We start from the raw sequence: 13,927 nt of genomic DNA, 5'->3' as shown, positions 1-13,927 counted from the left end.
CAGCTGAGGACTGTACATCACTAACCATCTATCGCTTTATATCTGGTTTCATCAAACAATAAAATGCTGTAGTTTGACAGCCAAACAAACAGCACACCATGAACTGGCAAAGTGCATTAACACAGCTTAGGAAAAGGATAACGCCAGTCACGTGTACAACTGCCCTGGGCTCTCACCTCTTTTATGGTAAAACTGTCCTGATAGCACTCTGGCTGTCGCCTTTTGTTAGTGTTAAAGCCTAATTCTCCTGTCAGTGTTTGCTATCACCAACATGAAATGTAACCAATGCACTACACGCTTCCTTCAGATGCTGCTTTCACTAGGTTCCTGAGGCAAGGTAAGAAAGAAAAAAATCCAGTTTATGAAGTAGGTGGAAGGAAGTGGGGGGAGTCATTTTTTATATAAGCATTGCATTCATAACAGAGCTTTTCAGTTTACATGGATCTGAATCAATCCAATTACTCTGATTATTATATCTCTTACAAGATTTTACATTTCTATTGTCGTATAAAATAACTTAAAATATAGGTAACTAAACCTCTAAGGACGAACCAGAAATTCTTCATAAGTCTGTATACATGTTTTAGTGGGAAATTCTTTGAGCTCCTACAACATTTTTGCCTAGGTTATCCACTCAGATCCCACAGGATTTTTGAGCAACATTTTTTCTGAATGTATTTACTCCGATCATTTGTTATATTGATCAATCTTCTACTCTAATGATTTGGAAACATACCAAAATCAGACTTCATTGTCTTAAGAAATATAGATGATAGCTTAACAGCCCTGTACATGCACAGCCATATCCATCAGAGTACAGTCTGAACAACACACTCAAACAATGCATGTAAAAGAAGTCAGTGTTTCTAATTGAAAGCTGATGAGCTGGAATCAAAAGCTGACAGATCCTGCTAATTATTGCGTAGGCACCCATGTGCTGCATACATGATGCTGGATATTTAAATGAACGCAACTGATAAGAGTAAGCAGAAGACACAAAATAAATTGAAATTCATCTGTCATCACATATTCTATAACCTCTTTCTCTGACACATATGCTGATAAGGAAAAAAGCTTACACCTTTAAACAATGTGGGTTGCACTTCTGAATACAGCTTTAATTTGCGTTCTCTACAGCAGGGGGATTTACAGATCTCACGCTGGATGTTAAAACCAAAGGCTGCTCCAGGCACACTTCACAAATCAAGCATTTGTTTCAAAGCTGAAAACCTCATCCTAAAACAATGGAAACAAATGCTTAGCTTGTGAATGGTGAATATCCTGGACCTGGGTCATCACATACCTGAATCAATTCCTCTTCTTTTTAGTCTGGTTTCATTTCAAATGGATTCAATACATTCATCGCTTTACAAAAGAATTGTTCCAAATCAATTCTGCATGTACACCACTTTGAAATGATCTGTTTAAAACCATGCCTGGGGCAGTTGTAAATAGTATGGCTTTGAGTGACTTTCTGCTTTGGTTGAAAGAAATAAAATTAAATAATCTGAGCCATTTATAAAATGCCTTCAAAACACAGTATCGTCCAATAGGCAAAACAAACTCTGCTCTTTTTTTTGTACCCCACATGTGTGTTTTATCCCAGGGAATAAAATAAGAGCCTATACATTCTTGCTGTGAGTTTACATTATAGCACCCTGGCTTTGGACCTGTAAATATTGTGCAAATGAAATGATGAACTGAGCTTGCCCAGACTGGGTATTTCAAGCAATTTAAGAATGAGGATGGCGACAGTCAAAAAGGTTGAATTTAGCAGCTAATATAAAAACAAAAGCACTCACCTCTTCACAGGGGTCACTCTCTGTTCAGAGCACGTGTGTAGAAAATACACCTAATCCTGAACGGTACTCTGTCTAGTAAACAGCAGTTGACCAGCAGGCTTGATGCATTCACTATATAGCATTTACTGAACTGGAATGGTGAAGCACATTCTCACAGTCTCTACAGCCTGCACCTCATAGCCAGTGATGCTGCAGCACCAAATGTCGAGAGAGAGAAAAAAATAATACATATATAGATGGAGGAACAAAGGCTGCTACAAAGACCTGGAATGGATAGCAGCTCCTGGGAGATTCTGGATCAGTCTATTGCCTTAGCCCTAGGAAAATAGCTTTCTTTAAAACTTAAAAAAAACAGCTCGATCAGAACAAAATTGTGCATTCAGGTTGATGGATTCAGCTGGCAGTTTTGCTTAGCCATTACTTGTCCTACTAAGCTTAATGTAAAATATTTTCCTCATGACACAAGTTCAGTGATGTCATGCAAGACTTGTTCCATATATGGTAAGTCTTTCCTGTGAGTTGCCTGTAGAAGGATTTCATTCATATTAGTTTATGCTGTGAGGTTGCTGACATCTGGTGACCTAAAGGGGACTGTTGGAATAAAACATTTGCATGACTGCATGTGATACAAGGAGTTGTGGCTAATAGGATTATCGGTTTCTTGAAGTAAAATTATTACGGTTCTGTTCAGATCCAACTGTTTCTAATACTCCAAATAAATTCCACTTTTAATTATTTTACTTTTTTTTGCAGTGGCATGAAACTGGAATAATTGTATTCAGTACCTTAACATAAATAGTGTAACATACACTTGTCGACATAAAAGTCTTGCATCTAGCACACAGCTGTCATTCTTCGGCCATCGCACTTCAAAGTGTCAAAAATATTTTTTTTAAAGCTTGTATTTACATAGCTTCATCTTTAACATAGAAAAGCATCCCAAGCTGCTTCACAGAGATGTATCCAAAAAAATTGGCCTCAAGCCATAGAAGGCGATGTTAGATATAAGCTTGGTCAAAGAGGTGGATTTTAAGGAGGGTCTTAAAAGAGGAGAGGGAGGTGGAGAGGGAGAGGGGTTTGAGATGGAAGTCCAGAGATAGGGGCATAAGCGGCTTAAGGCACAGCCAGCAGTGATGAGGCAACAGGAGAGAGGAATGCATAGGAGGCCAGAGTCAAAATAAGCAATAGTTCAGGGGTGGAGGGAAATTGTAGGGCTGCAGGAGGTTACAGATTTAGGGAGAGCAAAGCCATGAAAGGATTAAACATGAGGATGAGAATTTTAATTTTGAGGCATTTAGGGATCAGGAGAAAAACCGGGTCTGCGAGGACTGGGGTAATTGGGATGTGAGACTTGGTGCAGAATAGGATGCAGGCAGCAAAGTTTTAAATAAGCGGAAGTTTACAGAGAGTGGAGGCTATGAAGCCGGCCAGGAGAGTATTGGAATTCTTGAGTTTGGAGGTAACAAAGGCAAGAATGAGAGTTTCAACAGTAGGTAGGCTCAGGTAAGGGAACAAGGGCAGGCGATATAATGGAGATGGAAGTAAGCGGTCTTTGATGGAGAAGTTAACGGGTCAGAAGCTCAGCTTGGAATTGATATGGATAAGGTTGCAACAGTATGTTCCAGCCTGAGAATGTCTAGTGACTGGGATGGAATCAGAAGCAAGGTTACAGAGTACAGAGTTTGTGGTGGGGACTGAAGACAATGGGCAGGATTTTCATTGGGCCGTAGAGTCGGGATTGGAGGCGTGCAGGGGGTTAAAATCCCAAAATCAGGGGTCCCGACCCCATCCCACACCCAAACCCGCCTCCATGCCAGTTTCAAAGGAGGCAGGTACCCGCCCCACACTGGGACCCACCTACCCGAGGCGGGAAGGGATTAGTGCCAATTAACTGCCTGTTAACAGGTAGTTAACAGGAAGTTTTTAGCCTAATCCCTATTTTTAAGGTTGAAGTGTAGGATTCCCAATGGCTCCAAACCACGCCAAGTTAGAGGAGGCGGGCCGTTGGGTTGAAGGACTTGGAGGGGTTGAGATGTCGGTGTTCAGGTGAGTGATGTGTGCATGAGTGCAAAGGTAAGTGTGTTTGGTGTGTCTAAAGTGATTAAATAAGTTTTACATACCTTTTCTTACCTTTTCAGCCTTCCTTCCTTTAGGTCACGGGAGTCCCTCATCTCACCGGCACAGAAAGCAGAATGGCTGCGAACTGTCAAAAGTGACAGTCTGCAGCTTTCTGTGCAGGAGAGTTTTCTAACTGAGTCTGTGGAGAAGGACTCATGTTAGAAGTAAGACTGTCAGTGTTTGACAGCTTCAAACAGCTGTGAAACGCTGATATTTCATCTGTCAAAACCTCTTGACAGATGAAATTTCAGTCTGTGACATCACCTGTTGCCGGGTGGCCCTTAATTGGCCTGCTGAGCCCGCTGGGCAGGCTCAACAAGGTCAATCAAGTTAAAATCGCGTGGATTGGCTGCATCTCGAAAGTTGTAGTCCTGCCTCCAACCTGACTCCTGAATGAAAATCCTGCCCAATATCTTCATTCTACCCAATATTTAGCTTTAGGAAATTGGAACTCATTCAAGACTGGATATTAGACAAGTCTAACAGAAGCATCGAGAGTGGTGGTGGAGAGGTAGGGCTGAGTGTTCTCATTGGGCTGGATTTTGTGAATGGAGGCAAGTTGGAGGCGGGGCTGCTGCTTGTCATGTCAATGTCCTGCCTCTATCCTCGCCTGACCAATCAGAGGGATTTTCCCCTGACTGAGCTTGTTAAGCCCGCCCTGCGGGCTCAGCAGGCCAATTAGGGAGGAAGTCACGAACAGATCACGTCAACGTCAGACGTGTTATGTCAAGACTTCTTGAAAGAAGAAATGACAGCGTTTGACAGCTCTATGAAGCTGTCAAATACTGCCATTCTCTTTAGTTTGATGAGTCTTTGTGGCGAGGACTTATCAATTCTTTCAACTTTGTAAATTTCACATGTCTGTAAGATCGGAGGATCCAACAGCCATTATGTGAAATTGACAAGGAGAATATCGGCTCTCCTCATCCAGTGTGGCTAAAGGCTCTAGAAAGAAAACAAGGTAAGTGCACACTTTTTTAAAGTTATCACTCATCTTACATATTACCACTCCACACTTGCACCCATCAATCACCTCTATACCTTATTTCCAGGTGCCTCCAACCAGCGCAGACCTCCTCCATGTCTCTTCCAACCCAACGTGGTTCTATGAGGTCGGGAAGCCTTCACCTGTTCAGGTAAAATGGCACTAATCCTTTTTTCTGCCTGTTAACTACCTGCTAACAGGCAGTTAAAAGGATTAAATGCCTTTCCCGCCTCCAGGAGACGGGACCCGAAGCTGCACATCTTCCCGCCTCCTGACAAAAGGGCGTGGAGGCGGGATGGGGGCGGGTTTGCCATCCGCTCCCACTTTCTCCGATTTTACTGGCTGTCTCGCCTCCGTGCCCACCCCCTCGGGGCTTGGAAAATCCAGCCCATCTGTGGAAGCTGACTCCATGGGCCCCGATTTTTGGCTTGTGTGGGAAATGGTCGGGTTTCCCCGAATGTGGGGTTTCTGACACACATAAAAAAGTGTCAGCCAGCTCCACGCAATTTTCCCTCAATTGGCCAATTAATTCCCAGCATGTGGGAAGCCTTGCTAATTGTCTAAATCGAGTCAGAAATCCCCACAGAATGATGTCATCATTCGTGGTGCTTTCAAGGTCCATAGCAAGCACTGCATCCTCTGAAGGCTTCCAAATGAACCACACAGGATGGCAGAGGAGCCTGCAGCAGCTGTGGCCAGTGCCAGACCCCGAGCTGCCTCCAAATTCGACGAGGCTTCACTGCAGGCATTATTGGATGGGGTTAGGGCCCACAGGGAGGTCCTCTTCCCTAGGTCAGGGAGGAAGAGGCCTCCCACTGAGACCAATGCTGCATGGATGCAGCTGTCAGCAGATGCCAACTCACTGGGAGTCACCAGAAGAACCTTGGCATTACATCTCTAACTCCTTCCTTTACTCCCCCACAGTACCATCCAGAGCCCCCGTCCTCACTGTGGAGGAGGAAGAGGCAGTGCAGCCAGACTCCTCAGAGGAAGCTCCAACCTCTGAGGGCGCAGCGTCAGCAGAAGTAAGCGCACCCAGCACCAGCGCAGACACTCACACCTCAGGGAGACCTTCGGGACATAGAGTAGTGTTGTCACCTGGTGTTTCACAGCTCACAAGTGAGCCTCAGCAGATTTTGGAGACAGGGACAGCAGTTGAGAGTTCTCATCGGAGGGCGCAGGACTCTGCCAGCTCAGCTCAGCTGCGCTGCATGTCGACCCTCTGCCTCTGGGTCCATCCGCAAGAGAAGAGGTGATGGATCTCCATGCACAGATGCAGGAGTCTCTGGCAGGTTTTGTCTCCAGAGTCGCTGCGAGTGTGCAGCGAATGGAGGAGTCCCAAGCGACCATGAGCAGAGCCTTTGTGGAGTCATTGGCGCATGAACGCATCACCATGGAAAGGTTGGCAAGCTCCATGGAGGAGCTAACTCGCCAGGGTACGGAAAATATGGTGAGTGCACATAAGAGAATGACATCTCTTGAGGAGCGTTGGCCATCTGTTGAACAGAGAAACCAAATCCTCATGGAAGTCCTTCTGAGTAGGACTGTGAAGTAAGATATTAAAAATTGGATTTAATAAGGAAAAACAAACCAGGATTCATCTGTAACACCAATATACAAAATGGAGGGAATAGGTTAATTCGTGCTCCGAGTTGAACAATAGAAGTCTGTAAAAGTTGTATAAACCCAGATAAGGTTTAAACAGGACTACGGGTTAACTGCTGAGAGATTAAAACTGTCAAAACAACCCCTTAGAAAGAGGGAGAGATATATGGGTTCGGCCACACGAGTCGACACCTTTGCACTTAAGGGTTTGTTAAGTGTGAAGCTCAATAGGGTTCTATTCTTTTAACTAACTAAAGTGTTTTTGCTCTGTAGAAATAATTTAAGAGAGAGAGACAGAAAATCTGCGGATTGCCCGCTTTGGAAAGATCTACTATCTTAGAGAAATACTTAAAAAGACCAAGCCATCTGACAACAGCAAATGGACGATCGTAAAGTAATAAAGTTGAGGCCCCTGGGTCATGAGAAAGTAACAGGACCAACTGATAACGAAATGTGAGATTTGTAAGCGACTGGAAGAATGGAATGTCACGGTTTTATAATTACAATTTAACTATAATTCTGTATATGCTAATAAGCTTATCCCCGCCTTTAGGGCAGGGCCTTAATTTTTGTATAACTGTGTGAACCTCAAGAGATTCGGTGGAGTCGGAGCCTTGTGTTGGGACGCAAGAGCCATAGCTCCCCAGGCCTGAATAAACCGTTTCTACTTCAATTATTGGGTCTGTCTTTCTTATAACAAGCCAGTGTTGTCGACTTTGTATATCACTTAGTCCACACTTTGGGGGCTTACATCAATTGGCGACGAGGATGGGATGGGCGTTCTGAACCAGACTCTCGGACAGCGTTAACCTAAGACGGGTGAGTATGTTTTAATTACCACCTGTAAAATTAGGGGTTAACTGCTGGCGAGACGTTGAGTCAGAATCGACGTATAAAAGAACTATAAAAAGAAAGACACCTTTAATTGAAGGCGGTTAAAAAGTAAACTGCAGTAGGGGTAGGGGCAGGTAGTTCCCTACCAACCTTTGGGACAGGTAGTTCCCTAAGGACCGTGAGGCGGGAAAACCTCGGTAGGGACAGGTAGTTCCCTACCAACCTTTGGGACAGGTAGTTCCCTAAGGACCGTGAGGCGGGAAAACCTCGGTAGGGACAGGTAGTTCCCTACCAACCTTTGGGACAGGTAGTTCCCTAAGGACCGTGAGGCGGGAAAACCTCAGTAGGGGCAGGTAGTTCCCTACCAACCTTTGGGACAGGTAGTTCCCTAAAATCCGTGAGACGGCGAAATCTCAACAATTGAATGAATGGGTGCACCGTGGTGAGTGAATGAGATAAAACCCTACGGTCATAAAGAGGTTAGAACGGACAAGGGTGAGGTCTGTCCCCAGCACCTAGCCTGAGCCTGAATTAAGAGGACAGCAGTCCCACGTGACGGCCAGGATCAAGTAGGACGCCGGGAGCTACAGACCCCACGGTACCAAAACCTCGGGACTAAGGGGTTGGTGTGTGTCTAACAAAACGAAGTGACTAACAGAAAGCAAGAAACTAACTAAGGTGACGCTATAGGGGCGAACAACGTAGCGTACAAACCTAATTCACCAATACCGTGAATTAAGCATTAAACGTAGCAGTTAGTTATGACTAAGAGGGTGGAAGAAGAATCCTCAAAGGACCTGGATTCTATAACCCGACTCCTGGAAAATAAAAAGAAACAGTGCAGAGAGCCAAAGGCTTGGTGGGGAGGAGCTAAAGATAAAGAGGCAACAGATAATGTAAGGAATTGAAACAGAAGGGAGAGATAAAGAAGGAAAAAGATCTAATTTGCAGGCGAACCAATTTGAAACCCCAGCAAAAAAAAACAAACAAACAGGGATTTGGAAACTAGGGAAAGCTGTTGAGTCACAGATTTAAAAAGGAAGGAAAAGATAAACTTAAAGCTTTACCAACATGGAAGTTATTAGCATCTGTACCAAGACAAGTAAAACACGAGATTTGCTGAGTGAAAGGAACCTTAGACATATGCTGGAATTACAGTTTGTATAAAAATGTGTGAGTGTGGATGTTTTCCTGATTAGGAATGTTTAAGAGGATTCAATATTCCTTTGTCTGAAAATCTGTCCGTTAAGAAAAAGAACTGTCTGCTGTGTGTTGTAGCTCCACCCACTTCTCTGTGTTAAAGTAAAAGCATTTAACCCTTTTGTCTTGTCGGGGATTTTGGAAGTTTAAGAATGTGCAAATAAGATTGTGCCCTCAGAATGAAAAAAACCTATTACAATTTAAGTTAAGCTGGAGTGTAAAAATTGAGAAGAGCAACAAAAAGTTTGTTTAATGAAAGATTAAGTTTCAGTCTAAGATCTAACCTTGAAGTTATGAGGTAAATTAACCTATTAAAACCAGACTTTCATTGTGGCCACAGTGAAATTCTGGTTGATGTAAATTGGTGTAGTCCGAATTGAATAAGATAACTCTACTCCGCAAGAATATCTGATAGTGGCAGGTCCCTCTACAATATTTAATTGACTATGGTACTGGAAGCCTTATAGAAGGCGGGACTAGAGTTAAACCTTAGAAAGGTATAGGTAGGGAAGGATGAAGTAGTCTACCTAGGATACATAGTGACACAAGGGAAGAGACAAATGCCCAAAAACAGATGGGAGGGGCGTTAGGACTGGCTGCGTGCTTTGATTGCTCGCAAGCTTCTAGGGATGGCAGCAGGAAGGGACCGCGCCAGAGAGGGGAGGGGGATCCGAGGATGTTTGTTGACGTATTGGTAGGGGGCCGACAGTGAAAAAATGTTAATAGACACAGGAGCCACAATCTCATTGACAGACTTACCCTTACCCCGAACGAAACTTTCAGTTAGTATAGCAGGAATCGGTGGACGAAGAATCAGGGCTTATAAGAGCGAAACAGTCTTACTAGAAATTGGATGTATAATAATACCTACACAGTTGTGGGTATGCGAGAACACGGAAGGAACAATCCTAGGGATAGATATACTGCGAGAAGTAGGAGCTTTAGTTGACCCTAAAGCGAATGAAGTGTACTGGCCCCCAGATTATAAGTCAAACAAACAGGCAGGCCCGGGAAACAAAGTAGAAATGGCCCAGCCTATACAGGATTTGATCAAAGGGGGGTAGCCAAAGGAAAATGTGTAAACCTATATAGATAGTCGGAATGCCTTTGGGGTGGTGTCTGATTACATGATAGCGGGAGTAGGCAGGGATATATGACACCAGGAGAAGACCTGTAAGAGACAAGAATATAACCAAGGAATTAGAAGGAACCTCTCTCCTACCCAAAGAGTGCATAATAATAAATTAAAGCACACGAGAGGATGGGCAGCTAAACGAGCAATTGAGAGAGGGAATCTGACCAATGAAGCCCAAATGTTCATGTTGAATCAAAGTGTGAAACCACAACTCTCTTTCAGTCAGGGATGTTTTTTTGGGTTGCGTGAAGTGACGCAATAATGTTTAGCTCCACCTTCAAAAGCCTGCGAAGGAGTTAACCCTTTCCACTGACAGCTGTTTGAGTTCACCAAGTAACAACTTCAGTATTACTGAACAGAATTTAAAGATATTGGACATTATTAAATGTAAATTTCTTAATGTTGAGTTAATATTTCCCCACAGTGATAGAAGGAAAATTAGGATTTGATAAATGGAAGTTATCTTATAAACTAATTGCAGCACCGTCTCAAACGGCAGGGAGGCTGCTTGGGAAGCTGTCCTGTTACCCAAAGATAAATCTGGACAGATAGTTAGAGACATGAGGCCAAAGACCAACAGATTATACGGGATCGAGAACAGGATACACGGGACGACCAGAAGGAGGTCTTAGCAATAGATAGCAAAGTGATAGCAGAAATAATACCAGCCAAACCAGGGCTAGCACCCAGATGGTCAGGACCTTATGAAGTATTAATGAATAATGACACATGTGCTCATGTAGATGGGTCTGGAACGGGTAAAGGAAGGTGGAAACTCTGGACTCAGTTAAAAATATATAAGAAAGACAATGAGTAAACCAGAGATGGTGCCCTTTTTGACAGAGTGAGGAGTATACTAGAAGATATAAAGAATGGGAAGGGGAGTTACTACATATATCAATGATAGGGCTGTGTATGATGATAATAGGCTGTGTATGATGATAATATTATATGCCATAGTTTGCATCTTCAGGTATGTCTGGGGACAGAGCCACAGAACAAGAAATGAACCAGATGTACAGCATTTTGAACTGATAAAATGGATAAGAGCAGAATAATTCTAACTGGCTGGTGACGACCAGCCCCCTTTTTGTAATTACAGGAACATTGGACGTCCGGAATGAGATGGAGCGTCCTCGCCTTGATTCTAGGGATAAATATAAGTATTGCCATTATCGAGGGGGATTAGTAATAAGGAGAACACAGGATGAGGTGTATTTTAGTGTAGCACATAGAGTTACTAAGCTTGCCATTAATATGAGTACTTTTGAAATACAAAACAAACCTGGAACTCCCTGTGGGTAAAACAATTAGAGGATCCACAGAAAAAAATCTATCTTACAAAGATGTAAGAAATGGGAGTATTGGAAACGACCGGAGCAGGGTATGCGGCCGGGTTAGCAACAGTCAATAGCTTGGACATAGAAGGAGTAAACGAAGGAGTAGAAGAATTACAAGCAAAAATAGAGAAGTTACTAAAACAAGCTACTGGAAATAGCCAGCAATTGACACTGGCAGGGAAACCAAACAATAATGCAATTGTCGGGGGTGGAAGAGATAGTAGCCCCCCATGCAGAAACAATCAATACAATTATTGATAGACTTAATAATGCTTCTCGCCAAACCGATAAGGAACTAATATGTGCCACGTAGGGCTCATGGCTATTGTCGAATGCTCAGCATAACATGAGGCAAATAAATAATGGACAGATCCCTGATTGGATTACTAATAAGGATCTGGAACCTTGGATTGACACAAATAAAAGCCTATGTAAGGAATGTAAAATGGGACAAGTATACCGGGCAGGCGATTGTCTGACCCCATGGACTAAGATGATTGGCTTTGTAATGGCCATCCCACAATTCCCAGAAGGGGGACAACTCCGATACGACGTGATTAATATAGGAGAAGTACAAAGGGAAAGTGGGTTAAATATCATGATGTCCCTACCAAGACACTTTGGGAAAGGGATGAAGATAATAAACAGAAGAATGAAACCTAAAGGGGGGTGGTAGTGGACGGGTGCCACCACAAGGGAAGGACATGGGTGTGCACACACCCCCCCACCGAGGGAGACACATCCGAGTGCGGATTTGCGAAAATTACCAATTGCACCCTCGAGGTTCACCCAAGGGGATACACCGGACCTGGGTAGCATCAAGGAACAATGGGACCTGTTGTGTCACCACAATTGAACAGAAATATGAATATCAAGATATGGCTTATACCATTCCCCAACCAAACCGTTGTATTGGTCTAAAGATACCTACACAGATAGGAAAACCTGGTCATTTGATAATATGAGACTTACTAAAAAGGGTTGAAACTTATGTCATACCAGAGCCCAAGGCAATTCCTAAGTTAGAGGAAGCTTGGCAGAAGTTACGGCAGGAAACAAAGGAAATTTTAAAGTACTATCATAAAATAGAAGAAGGCTTAAAGAAACAACAAAAAGATATTAGTACAACATTAGAGGAAACTCACCCACTTCCTCATATTTTGACAATTGGGGATCAGGATGGTCGGGGACTTTGGGCGCCTCGGTGGTACAAGGCATAATGATATTCCTCTTGATTGTTATTCTGATATATTGTGTATTTTTATTTCTCCAGTGCCTTTGTGCCAGAATGAGTAAGGCCGAAATTGGTGCGGTGAAGGAAGTAGAGCCTGAGGAGGGGCAGGTAGCGATGTTAAGAATGGACAACTCCCCCGCCTCTCCAAGGCAAATGGTGTGAGACGCGATGGGAAGCCCTGAAATTATGTGGGATTAATTGGGCATGGTAATTAAAGACCGGGCCGGCCAACCGTAAGATGGAGGTGGCAGAAGGAGGGTGGCAGAAGGAGGGTGGTGAATGAGGACTGGTGTGTGATGACAGTCTCGAATTGGCACGTCACACACCCCACGTGGGAATGAGGGACAGGCTTGAGCAGGAAAGCCTTAACCATTAGTGTAGGGTCTAAGGGGCCCCAGGAATGGTTACACCGGACGGAGTGCATAAAGGAAAGCCCACCCTAAAGGAAAGACCACCGTAAAAGAAAGACCACCATACCACAGAGGGGGAAGTCGGCCTCCAAATTGATAAGATATATATACATGTATAACCTAAACTGGTAGAAGGCCAGGGAGTGCACGCTCTGGCAGACACCAGGAAGTGGAAATACATGTTGACCTGTTTGGAGCAATTGTCCAAAGGTCAAAAGGGGGGACTGAAGTAAGATATTAAAAATTGGATTTAATAAGGAAAAACAAACCAGGATTCATCTGTAACACCAATATACAAAATGGAGGGAATAGGTTAATTCGTGCTCCGAGTTGAACAATAGAAGTCTGTAAAAGTTGTATAAACCCAGATAAGGTTTAAACAGGACTACGGGTTAACTGCTGAGAGATTAAAACTGTCAAAACAACCCCTTAGAAAGAGGGAGAGATATATGGGTTCGGCCACGCGAGTCGACACCTTTGCACTTAAGGGTTTGTTAAGTGTGAAGCTCAATAGGGTTCTATTCTTTTAACTAACTAAAGTGTTTTTGCTCTGTAGAAATAATTTAAGAGAGAGAGACAGAAAATCTGCGGATTGCCCGCTTTGGAAAGATCTACTATCTTAGAGAAATACTTAAAAAGACCAAGCCATCTGACAACAGCAAATGGACGATCGTAAAGTAATAAAGTTGAGGCCCCTGGGTCATGAGAAAGTAACAGGACCAACTGATAACGAAATGTGAGATTTGTAAGCGACTGGAAGAATGGAATGTCACGGTTTTATAATTACAATTTAACTATAATTCTGTATATGCTAATAAGCTTATCCCCGCCTTTAGGGCAGGGCCTTAATTTTTGTATAACTGTGTGAACCTCAAGAGATTCGGTGGAGTCGGAGCCTTGTGTTGGGACGCAAGAGCCATAGCTCCCCAGGCCTGAATAAACCGTTTCTACTTCAATTATTGGGTCTGTCTTTCTTATAACAAGCCAGTGTTGTCGACTTTGTATATCACTTAGTCCACACTTTGGGGGCTTACATCAGACTGCCAGTGCAGATACGGGTCCCCATGGCCCCCTAAAGCACAGCAAGGTGCTCTCAAGCCACTTCCAAGCGCTGGCCCCCTCTGGCCTGTGCAGCTTCAGGTGCGTGAGCAGCAACCTGGTGCTCCTGGTGCTCATCATGCTGTTCCTGGTTCTGCTGCTGCCGCCTCTGCTGCTGGAGATCCTCTAATGGCAAGAAGGGAAGGAAAAAACGTCATCTCACGCT

At 43.7% G+C, this 13,927-nt stretch overlaps 1 protein-coding gene across 3 annotated transcripts in view; it reads right to left on the bottom strand.

The window, feature by feature from the left end:
• dlgap1a (discs, large (Drosophila) homolog-associated protein 1a) overlaps positions 1–2,212 on the bottom strand; it is a 1,322,085-nt gene extending 1,319,873 nt beyond the window's left edge. For 2 of the 3 annotated variants that reach the window (XM_085992777.1, XM_085992778.1), the window contains exon 1: positions 1,803–2,212. The gene's annotated coding sequence lies outside the window, so the exon portion shown is untranslated. The remainder of the gene's footprint in view (positions 1–1,802) is intronic. The other variant, XM_085992779.1, reaches the window with a different exon arrangement.
• Between the last annotated feature and the right edge of the window lie 11,715 nt (positions 2,213–13,927).

The sequence above is a fragment of the Somniosus microcephalus genome, chromosome 7 (assembly GCF_052327205.1).
Source record: "Somniosus microcephalus isolate GS21.2 chromosome 7, FLI_Smic_1.0, whole genome shotgun sequence".
NCBI lineage: Eukaryota > Metazoa > Chordata > Chondrichthyes > Squaliformes > Somniosidae > Somniosus > Somniosus microcephalus.
Note: the sequence above shows the minus strand (reverse complement) of the source record. Positions and strands in the feature narration are given on the sequence as shown.